The sequence below is a fragment of the Castor canadensis genome, chromosome 3 (genome assembly GCF_047511655.1).
Source record: "Castor canadensis chromosome 3, mCasCan1.hap1v2, whole genome shotgun sequence".
NCBI lineage: Eukaryota > Metazoa > Chordata > Mammalia > Rodentia > Castoridae > Castor > Castor canadensis.
The window spans coordinates 118,576,074-118,584,853 of record NC_133388.1 but is presented as its reverse complement, the minus strand read 5'-3'; positions in this window follow the sequence as shown (position 1 = coordinate 118,584,853).

Here is an 8,780-nt window from a genome sequence, read left to right as displayed (position 1 = left end):
TGATTATTTTCTTTAATTTTACCTGCTCAGTAATACATCAGACCTATATTGATATTGAAAATGTATTAAGGCCTGAATTGCAATAATGAATGACACAATCTTTTTGATAATATCAAATTTCAATTACAAGAAACACATGGAAGCAAATTTCATATCTTAATAAAATAAGAACATTTTAATAGGTACTATTGCAGAGATGTGATTAAAGTTTGTTGCAGAACAAGTTCTTCTCATTAAGGAAATTGGAGAGGTGATATTTCAATTGAGAATTGAAAGATGAGTAAACATTTTTAGCACCAAGAGAAGCTGAAAGAGGAGAATGGCTCACTCAAGACAAAAGAAATAGCATCTGAAAAGGTATGGAGTTCCAAGGAATCTGCAATCTTTTGGAAACATTACACAAGAAGGAGATTAGCAGCTGTTAGAGAATGGTTTTGAAGGTACATATATACTAAGCTACAAACTTTTTTTTATTTTTAACATATGAGCCAAAAATTCTTAATGGAAACACACCGTGTCATCAGAATTCTTTGGATGATAAGCCTGGACACAGTAGAGAGATGTTCTGGATTCGCTTAGGCTGGAGGTAGTGATGTTATAACTCTGAATTTGGTGTTGAGGCAACATGTTGGTGTGTTTCCATAGCTGCAAGAAGTATCACAAATAATTTGTTCCTAATAAACCAGTAAAATTTGGAGGTTGTCTAGAGAGCCAGCCCTATAATAAAAATCCCTCTTATTTGTTTACTTGAGTGGGAGCAAATGGATGTTATTACAGCTAAATGACCAGCAACTGTCCATATGACTCTGATACATACATGAATATTGCTTAATATTTGCTTTTTATCCCTGTCCATCCATGGCACCCAGTGAATGCCAAATGTGCAAACCAGTGGACTGAGAATTACCCCAGGCAGCCTTTCTAACTATCCAGCCTAACCCATTGTACAAATGTTGTATTAGTAACAGCTCTTATATTCTCATATTTTGCCTCTTCTTTCTTATTTCTCTACTACTGCCTTTGTTGTCATTATTATTTCTCATCTGAATATTGTGGCATATACCATACAATTTTACATGGTTCTTTGTGATGGTTATAAATGCATATTTATACTCCCTCAATAACTTTTCAATTTCATTTCAGACAAGACCTCAATTTATTCCTTTCTTCATACATGTAAATAAATGCAGAGCTGCCAATTTAATATGCTCTTTTATTTTCTACTTATGTTCTACCCACACTGTGGAATGTTGATTGAATTTCAATGACAGTGTTTTTTGAAAACCCCAAGAATTCTCAAACACAGCTTATGTGTTTCACACAGTTAACAACAGAGTTACACACACTAGGGGAAATGATAAACAGGGAAGTAAACCACTGTACAATTTAAAATAATTGACATTAACTCTTGAACAAGAAATACTGATGCTGGATTGGAGAATGTACTTTGCACTGTCAAGAATCAAGTGGATTTTTTTCTTAATCCAAACATTTTAGACTGACCACTAACAAACCACCAATGGATGAGAGCCCTCTACCACATACAAAAGAAAAGAGACACAGAGAGAGACAGAACAAGACAGCATTCTCAGTTCTATACACTGCACCACCTATATGGTGTCCCAACATCCTAAGCTTAAAAGACATTGAATTAAATATTTAAAAGAGATAAATCCATTCAGCATCTCTCTCTTGAGGATGCAGGGAAGCAGTTAGTACATCAGAGAGAAAAATATCATTCGAAGAAATAATGCACAAATATTTCCACATTTGATGAAAATTATACAGTGACCAAGGAAACTTAACAAGTTCTAAGCACAAGAAACAGGAAGATAATCTTATCAAGAATATCATAATTAGGCCAGGCACTCCTATAATCCCCACTTCTTGGGAGTCAGATATCACGAGGATTGTGGTTCCAGGCTAGTCCAGGCAAAAACAAAAAAGCAAGACCCTATCTCAAAAATACCCAACACAAAAAAGATTGGTGGTGTGGCTCAGGTGGGAGAACACCTTTCTAGCAAACATGAGACCCCCCACACTCCAAATAATTAAATTGATAAAACCAAGGCATAGGAAAAAAAACTAATGACAGCCAAATAAAACAATGCCTGATATATATTATGACAAAGACATGAATGGGTTAGAAACAATGCAAGTAAGAAGACATTGGAGCTACATTATTGAAATACTGAAAATTTAAAAAAGCAGCCTAAATTTCTACATTCATATCTTTCAAAAATAAAGGCAAAATAAATTTATGCTCAGAAATGTAAAAGTGAAAAGAATTTACCATCAGTGGCCCAGCACTCTGGAAAATGTTAAAGAAATTCCTTCATACTAGAGGTAAATGAGACTAAATGTAACTCTAGTTCTATCTAAACAAGGAAATGAAGAACACAAAAATATGATAAAAACATGGATCCACATATATAGTTGTGTTCTTGTTATCATCTCAAATAATGACAATATCACTGTATTGATGTGTAAAGTAAGTATAAATATGTATACTATATGCTTCATATGCATCCAATAACAATCATATAAAGATTGAGAAGAAAGAAATGGAAGTATACTATTATAAGGTTCTTATATGTCAAGTGATATCACTGGGATTAAGTTAAGGTATACGGTATAAAACTAAATTAAGTAGCAACAGTAACAAAACAATGTTATAAGTCATATGCCATTCATAAGAGAATGATTTTATTCATAAGATAATAAATTGTTTAGAGAAACTCACATTTCTTGCATCAGCAACAGAAGAGATGGTGATGATGCTCATTAAATAAAGAGCAAAGTTAAAAGTTTAAATTTCTTATATTATAAATATACTATAATAAAATGTTGTAAGAGTATTTGGATAAAAAGGCTGTTAAGCCTTTAGTTGTTGAAATATGTGACAAATATATTCAATAAATTAAGGGCTTTCATAAATCAATAAGAAAAACGAGCAACTAGAGGCAATTTACTAACATCTAAAATGTACAAATAACCTGTAGAAAAAATGTATAACATCACAATAAAAAATCTGTGTTAGGTATAAAGAGGCAAGATGGTGGAGGAGTGGGAGCTCTGGCCACCAGACTCCATGAGAAAAGAGACTAGATAACAAAGAAGAGTCTTATAACAGAATAACAAAAAAGAGGAAGAGCATTAGAACCACAAAAGATGGACAGGAAGATTGAAAATATGGCAAAACAGAAAAGCTACAGAGCAAATTAAGAAACAGTTGTGGCTCTAGCCCCAGCTCCAGCCCTACCTTCCCAGAGTGGGAAGGGAAGCCAAAGCTTCCCCCTAAGAACTGTGGAGAGGGTTGATGCTAGAGGCAAAATAGTTTTGAAAAAGTCAATATCTCAAGAATGTGCTCATAAATGCCAAAAGAAGATCCACATGGCCAGGGGGAAAAGAGCAGCAGCTGGCAAGTACAGGAGAAGCTGTGGAATTCGGCACACAACCTAGATTAGGGAAGGTCCCTAGTGTGCATGTACGACAGAAAAACTGCTGGATTGCAGTGAGTAGAAGTGATGGCCCATAAAGGACCTATGGATCATGGTGCATCGCATTTTCCGAAACAAAGAAGTTGCATGGGTTGCATGGGAGCAGTGGCCATGACATAAGAGGCTGCAGTACTAGGTCCAGTGCAGGCTTTCTAATGTGGCAGAGAAGCCAGGAGCTTCAGTGTTGTACTTCCAGTCCCATTGCAGAGGCTGATGCCAGTGAGGACATCTGACAAAAGTCTGTATTCAGAGCATTACAATGACCGTAAAACTCTGTGAGCTTCAGAGAGCAGAAAGGTACAAGAGGGGATGCTAGGAGAGTGGCATCATGAGGGCCCAAATTCGCAAGCCTTTAGCAGACACAGTATTTAGGTCTCCAAATACTCACCCATCCCACCCTCACTGAAGAAGGATCATGGGGATGTCAACAAACACCATCCCAGAGGTAGATATCCAGTTAGACTTCAACAAAGTGGAATGAAAGACTCAGACAATGTGGGGGGGAAGACACCTACTCAGATAATTCTTAATTTTTATATTAAGTTGTTTTTGTTGCAGTTAAGTTTAGGGTTTGTGTATATTCTTTTTTCTGTATATTTGAAGTGAGCAATTTGCATTCTCTGTCCCCTATTTCCTCTTTAGTTCTGCCTTTCCCTTCTTCCCTTTCTCTGTAGTCATTATGTGAGATACCCATAATCTGCCTTTCAGTATTCAATATTAAACCATTTCTTCTGTTCCTCTTTCCTATTGCCCTCCCCATTTACACTTTCCTCCTGTCTACAACCAGTACAGCTCTCTAGTTCATGTTCTATCTTCTCTCTGTTTACCCACCCACAACTAATAATTTTTGTGAGTAAATAGATTGCCGGATTGTTTTTGTAGTTTTGTAGTATTTATGTTTGTTGGTCTGTCTACTTAAGTTTCTCCATTTTTCTCCCCCCCATCTTAATAAAAACTAGATCTCTTCTACCTACCCAGCTCTACCTATCCTGTCTCTTAGCTCAGCTTCCACCCCTTTCTGCTACATAAAACTATATACCTTGTGTTATTCACTATAGTTATCCCCTATAGCTTCCTCCCATGGCTACTCTTACTACCTGAAGTCTCTCAGGATCATGAAGATTCATCTCTGCTCTAATAGACATCTACAGATACAGGAACAGAAGCTGTAATTGATCTTCCTTAGGAAGGGCTGTACTTTCAAGGTTGTAGCTTAGCAACTGTGATAGCTTTAGCTGCTAAGTGTGGAATAAGGGTGGCAATCAGCATCTTAAAGCAAAAGCTGAAGTGTTGACTACTGAAACACACACAAACACACATGTCTAGAGATAAGAAAGCATACCACAACTCAGTCACTACCCAGTCCTAAATAATCTTTTAGAAATCCACAACTAAAGGGACACAAGGGTTTGGAACATACAACCAAAATCAACCCCAGATGCAGGAATCTTAACATAGAAATATGAAGCGACAAGGCAGCAGCTCTCCCTCAAAAGCCAACTACATAACTAAGGACTTAAATAATAGCAAAAAGGAGGAAATGCCAACCAAGGAATTTTTTTTAAAAAATAACATTGAACAAATGAGCTCAAAGAGAAGACATATAACCTAGTGAATGAACTCAAAGAGGATATGAATAAACAGTTAGCTGAGCTCAAAGAAAATTTAAATAAATAGCTGAATGAAATAAAGACAATGCAAGATATGAAAGTGGAAATAAATAAAAATATATAAATCCTGAAAAATAATAAATTTGAAATGAATAACTTAATATCTGAAACAAACACCTCAATTGAAAATTTGGCTACCTGAGTGGGGCAAGCTGAAAATAGAGTATCAGGAATGGAAAACAAAGTAGAAGAACCAGATCAATCAGCCAAAGACCAGGAAAAAATACTAAAAAAATATGAATAGAATATGAAAGACCTCTAGAACACCTTCAAAAGACCAAACCAAAAATCATATGTGTAGAAGAAGGAAATGAGAAACAAACTAAAGGGGCAGGTAATTTATACAAAAGCATAATAGCTTAAAACTTCCCCATTCTCAAGAAAGGGAGGGACATCCAGGTATAGGAACACCAAACCAGAAGAATCAGAAAAGAAACACCCACATGCAGACATAATTAAAACACTCAATAGACAGAACATAGAAAGAATATCAAAAACTGCAAAAGAGAAGTGACAGGTCACATGTAAAGGCAAACCCATTAGAATAACAGATTTCTCAATACAAACTCTAAAAACAAAGATGTCATAGAAAGAAATATTTCAGGCCACAAAGGAAAACAACTGTCAACCTAGACTAGTCTACCCAACAAAACTACAATTTCTAACTGAAGGAGAAATGAAAACCTTCCACAAAAACTAAGAAAAAAAAAAACTAAAGAATTAGTGACTACCATATCAGCACTGCAGAAAATACATAAAGGAATCTTACATACAGATGAAAAAGTGAGACTCAGCCAGGAAAATGCAAGAAAGAGTAAAACCCAATAACCAAGTAGATTACCAAACACGAAATAGTGGAAAAGTAAACATCAGAAAAAAAAAACCCAATGAAATGACTGGAAATACCATATACCTCTCAATATTAACAATGAATGTTAATGGCACCGATTCCCCCAATCAAAAGACACAGAATAACAAGTTGGTTTAAAAAGCAAGACCTGACTACTTGGTGTTTACAAGAAATACATCTTACTGACAAAAACAAATATTGGCTTAGAATAAAAGATTAGGAAAAGATCTTCTAAGCAAACAGAACCTGAAAACAGGCAGGAGTAGATGTACTCATATATGACAAAGCACACTTCAGACTAAAATTACTCAGAAGAGTCAAAGAAGGTTACTTCATATTATAAAGGGAGCAATGCATCAAGAGGAAATAACAATTCTTAACAATATACACCAAACATAGGTGCATCCAACTATGTTTAAAAAAAGATCACTTCTGGACTTAAAAGCACAGATAGACCCTAGTATACTGACAGTAGGAGATTTCAGTACCCCAGTGACAGCAATAGTTAGGTTGTTCAAACAAAAAATCAACAAAGAAATATTAGAATTAATAGCACAATAGACCAAATGGACTTAACAGACATTTACAGAGTATTTCATTCAGCTACTGCACAATACACATTCTTCTCAGCAGCACATGGAACTTTTCCAAAATAAATAATATTCTAGGGCACAAAGCAAGTCTTGACAAATACAAGAAACTTGAAACAATCCCTTGTATAACATCTGCTCACAATGGAATAAAACCAGAACTCAACAACAAAAGAAACTACAGAAAATATTCAAACATATGGCAACTGAACAACACATTGCTGAATAACAAGTGGGTCATTGAAGAAAGGAGGAAGAAGTTAAAAAGTTCCTAGAATCCAATGAAAATGAAAGCATAACATACCAGAACCTTTAGGACATAGTAAAGGCAGTGCTAAGGGGAAAGTTTATAGCTATGACTGTGTACATTAAAAACCAGAGAGATATCAAATAAATAACCAAATGAAGCACCTTAAACTTTTAGAAAAACCAGAACAAGCTACTCCCGAAACTAGCAGAGAGAAATAACAAATATTAGGGCCAAAATCAATGAAATTGAGACCAAAAAAAGTATACAAAGAATCAATGAAACAAAAGTTGGTTCTTTGAAAAAAGTAGTAAGATCAATAAACTTAGCCAATCTGACCAGAAAGAGGAGTGAAAAGACCAAAATTAATAAAATTAAAGATGAAAGAGGGGATATCACAACAAATACCAATGAAATTCAGGGGATCATTAGGGAATACTTAGAAACCTGTATTTATATTCAGGTAAACTGGAAAATTAGAGGAAATGAATAAATTTCTAGATGCATTTAATCAACCATAATTGACCCAAGATTATATAAACCAACTAAATAGATCTAGAAATGTTTCAGGAAATGGTGAGGGAAACAAAGTCACTGAGACCATTTTCACAGGAAACAGGGAGTTTATTATGCTAGCTGACTCAGGGGAGATAATTTCTCAAAGCCCCAAGCCCCAATCTGTGTGAGAAGCTGGGTTAAATACTTACAGAGTTTGTCCCCCAACCCCCTATAGAATGTCCTCACAGTTACAGGAAACTGCAGAGCTAGCTGGAGGCTTTCAACTTTTCAGAGCTAGTAGAAAACTGCCTGTAGACTCAGAGTGGGGAAACCAAGGTGAATACCAGACACAGTAAACCCCAGGAAAGTAGCCAAACAGGCCCCAACATTCCCCCCTTGATGCTTTGACATTTTATTTGTCAAAATGCATCATCTCTTTTATTCTCAGGGATGGGATTTACTTTGGTAACCTTGTACAATTGTGTGGCCATTTTCCATTCCACTATGGCTTCTATCAGTGTCCATATGGACTGCCTGACAAGTGGCAGCAAGCATAGGAGTATAAGACAGCTCAATACCATAATTAATATAGCCACAAACATTGTTTTAAATCCTTCTATTGTAGAGAATCATTCTCCAAGTAAATCTTCAGGATTTCATCCTTTTTAAGTCTGAACGGGACGTGGGCAATCTTTTTCACTTAATGGCATTTTTAGTCTGAGTAGTAAGTAAGCACAACTCATAGGACGAGGGGTTCAGGTTTGCAAAAGGAACCCAGAATAGAAGCAATGAAAAACAATACCACATTCTGTTAGCAGGAGAAAAAAAAGAAAACTGCCAGAGAAAGCCTTTTGATCTGGCTTTATCCAGCTGGGGCAGTTACTGTTATTCTTATTGACCAAAGTAAAGCAAGATTACAATACCAAGAATAAAGATAGGCAAGGGATGGCAGAACTTAAGTATCATCACAGAACACTAACTATGAGAAACAATAGTCCATTAATAGTCTGTTTAGTTGATTCCTCAAGTTTCTGCCATGTGTTGACTTGTCAGCTTCCAGTTTGTGACTAGAGCAAGGCTGAAGGTCTCCTCTTTAGAGTTAGTTTGAGTGGATTGTTGGAGTCCAGCTGACTCTTCTACTTGAGACCTGCTTTCTTTACTCAGGTGTGATGGATCCACAGGGTGATTTTTGCCATCTTGATTGCTGTGGGGGTAGCCAGGATCACGAATAGGGCCCTCTCCACTTTTATCCAAACCTGGTCATCTGGCTTAAAGGAATGCACATTAGTGGTTGAGCTGATAGGGAGTTTTTCTCAAACATGGCGGTGTAGGACATTGAGCACCTCTCCCAAACTGCACATCTATTGGAGCAAGGTTAGATTTTCTATTTTTTTTAAATCTTCCTTAATGTCTTTTACTGGTGGG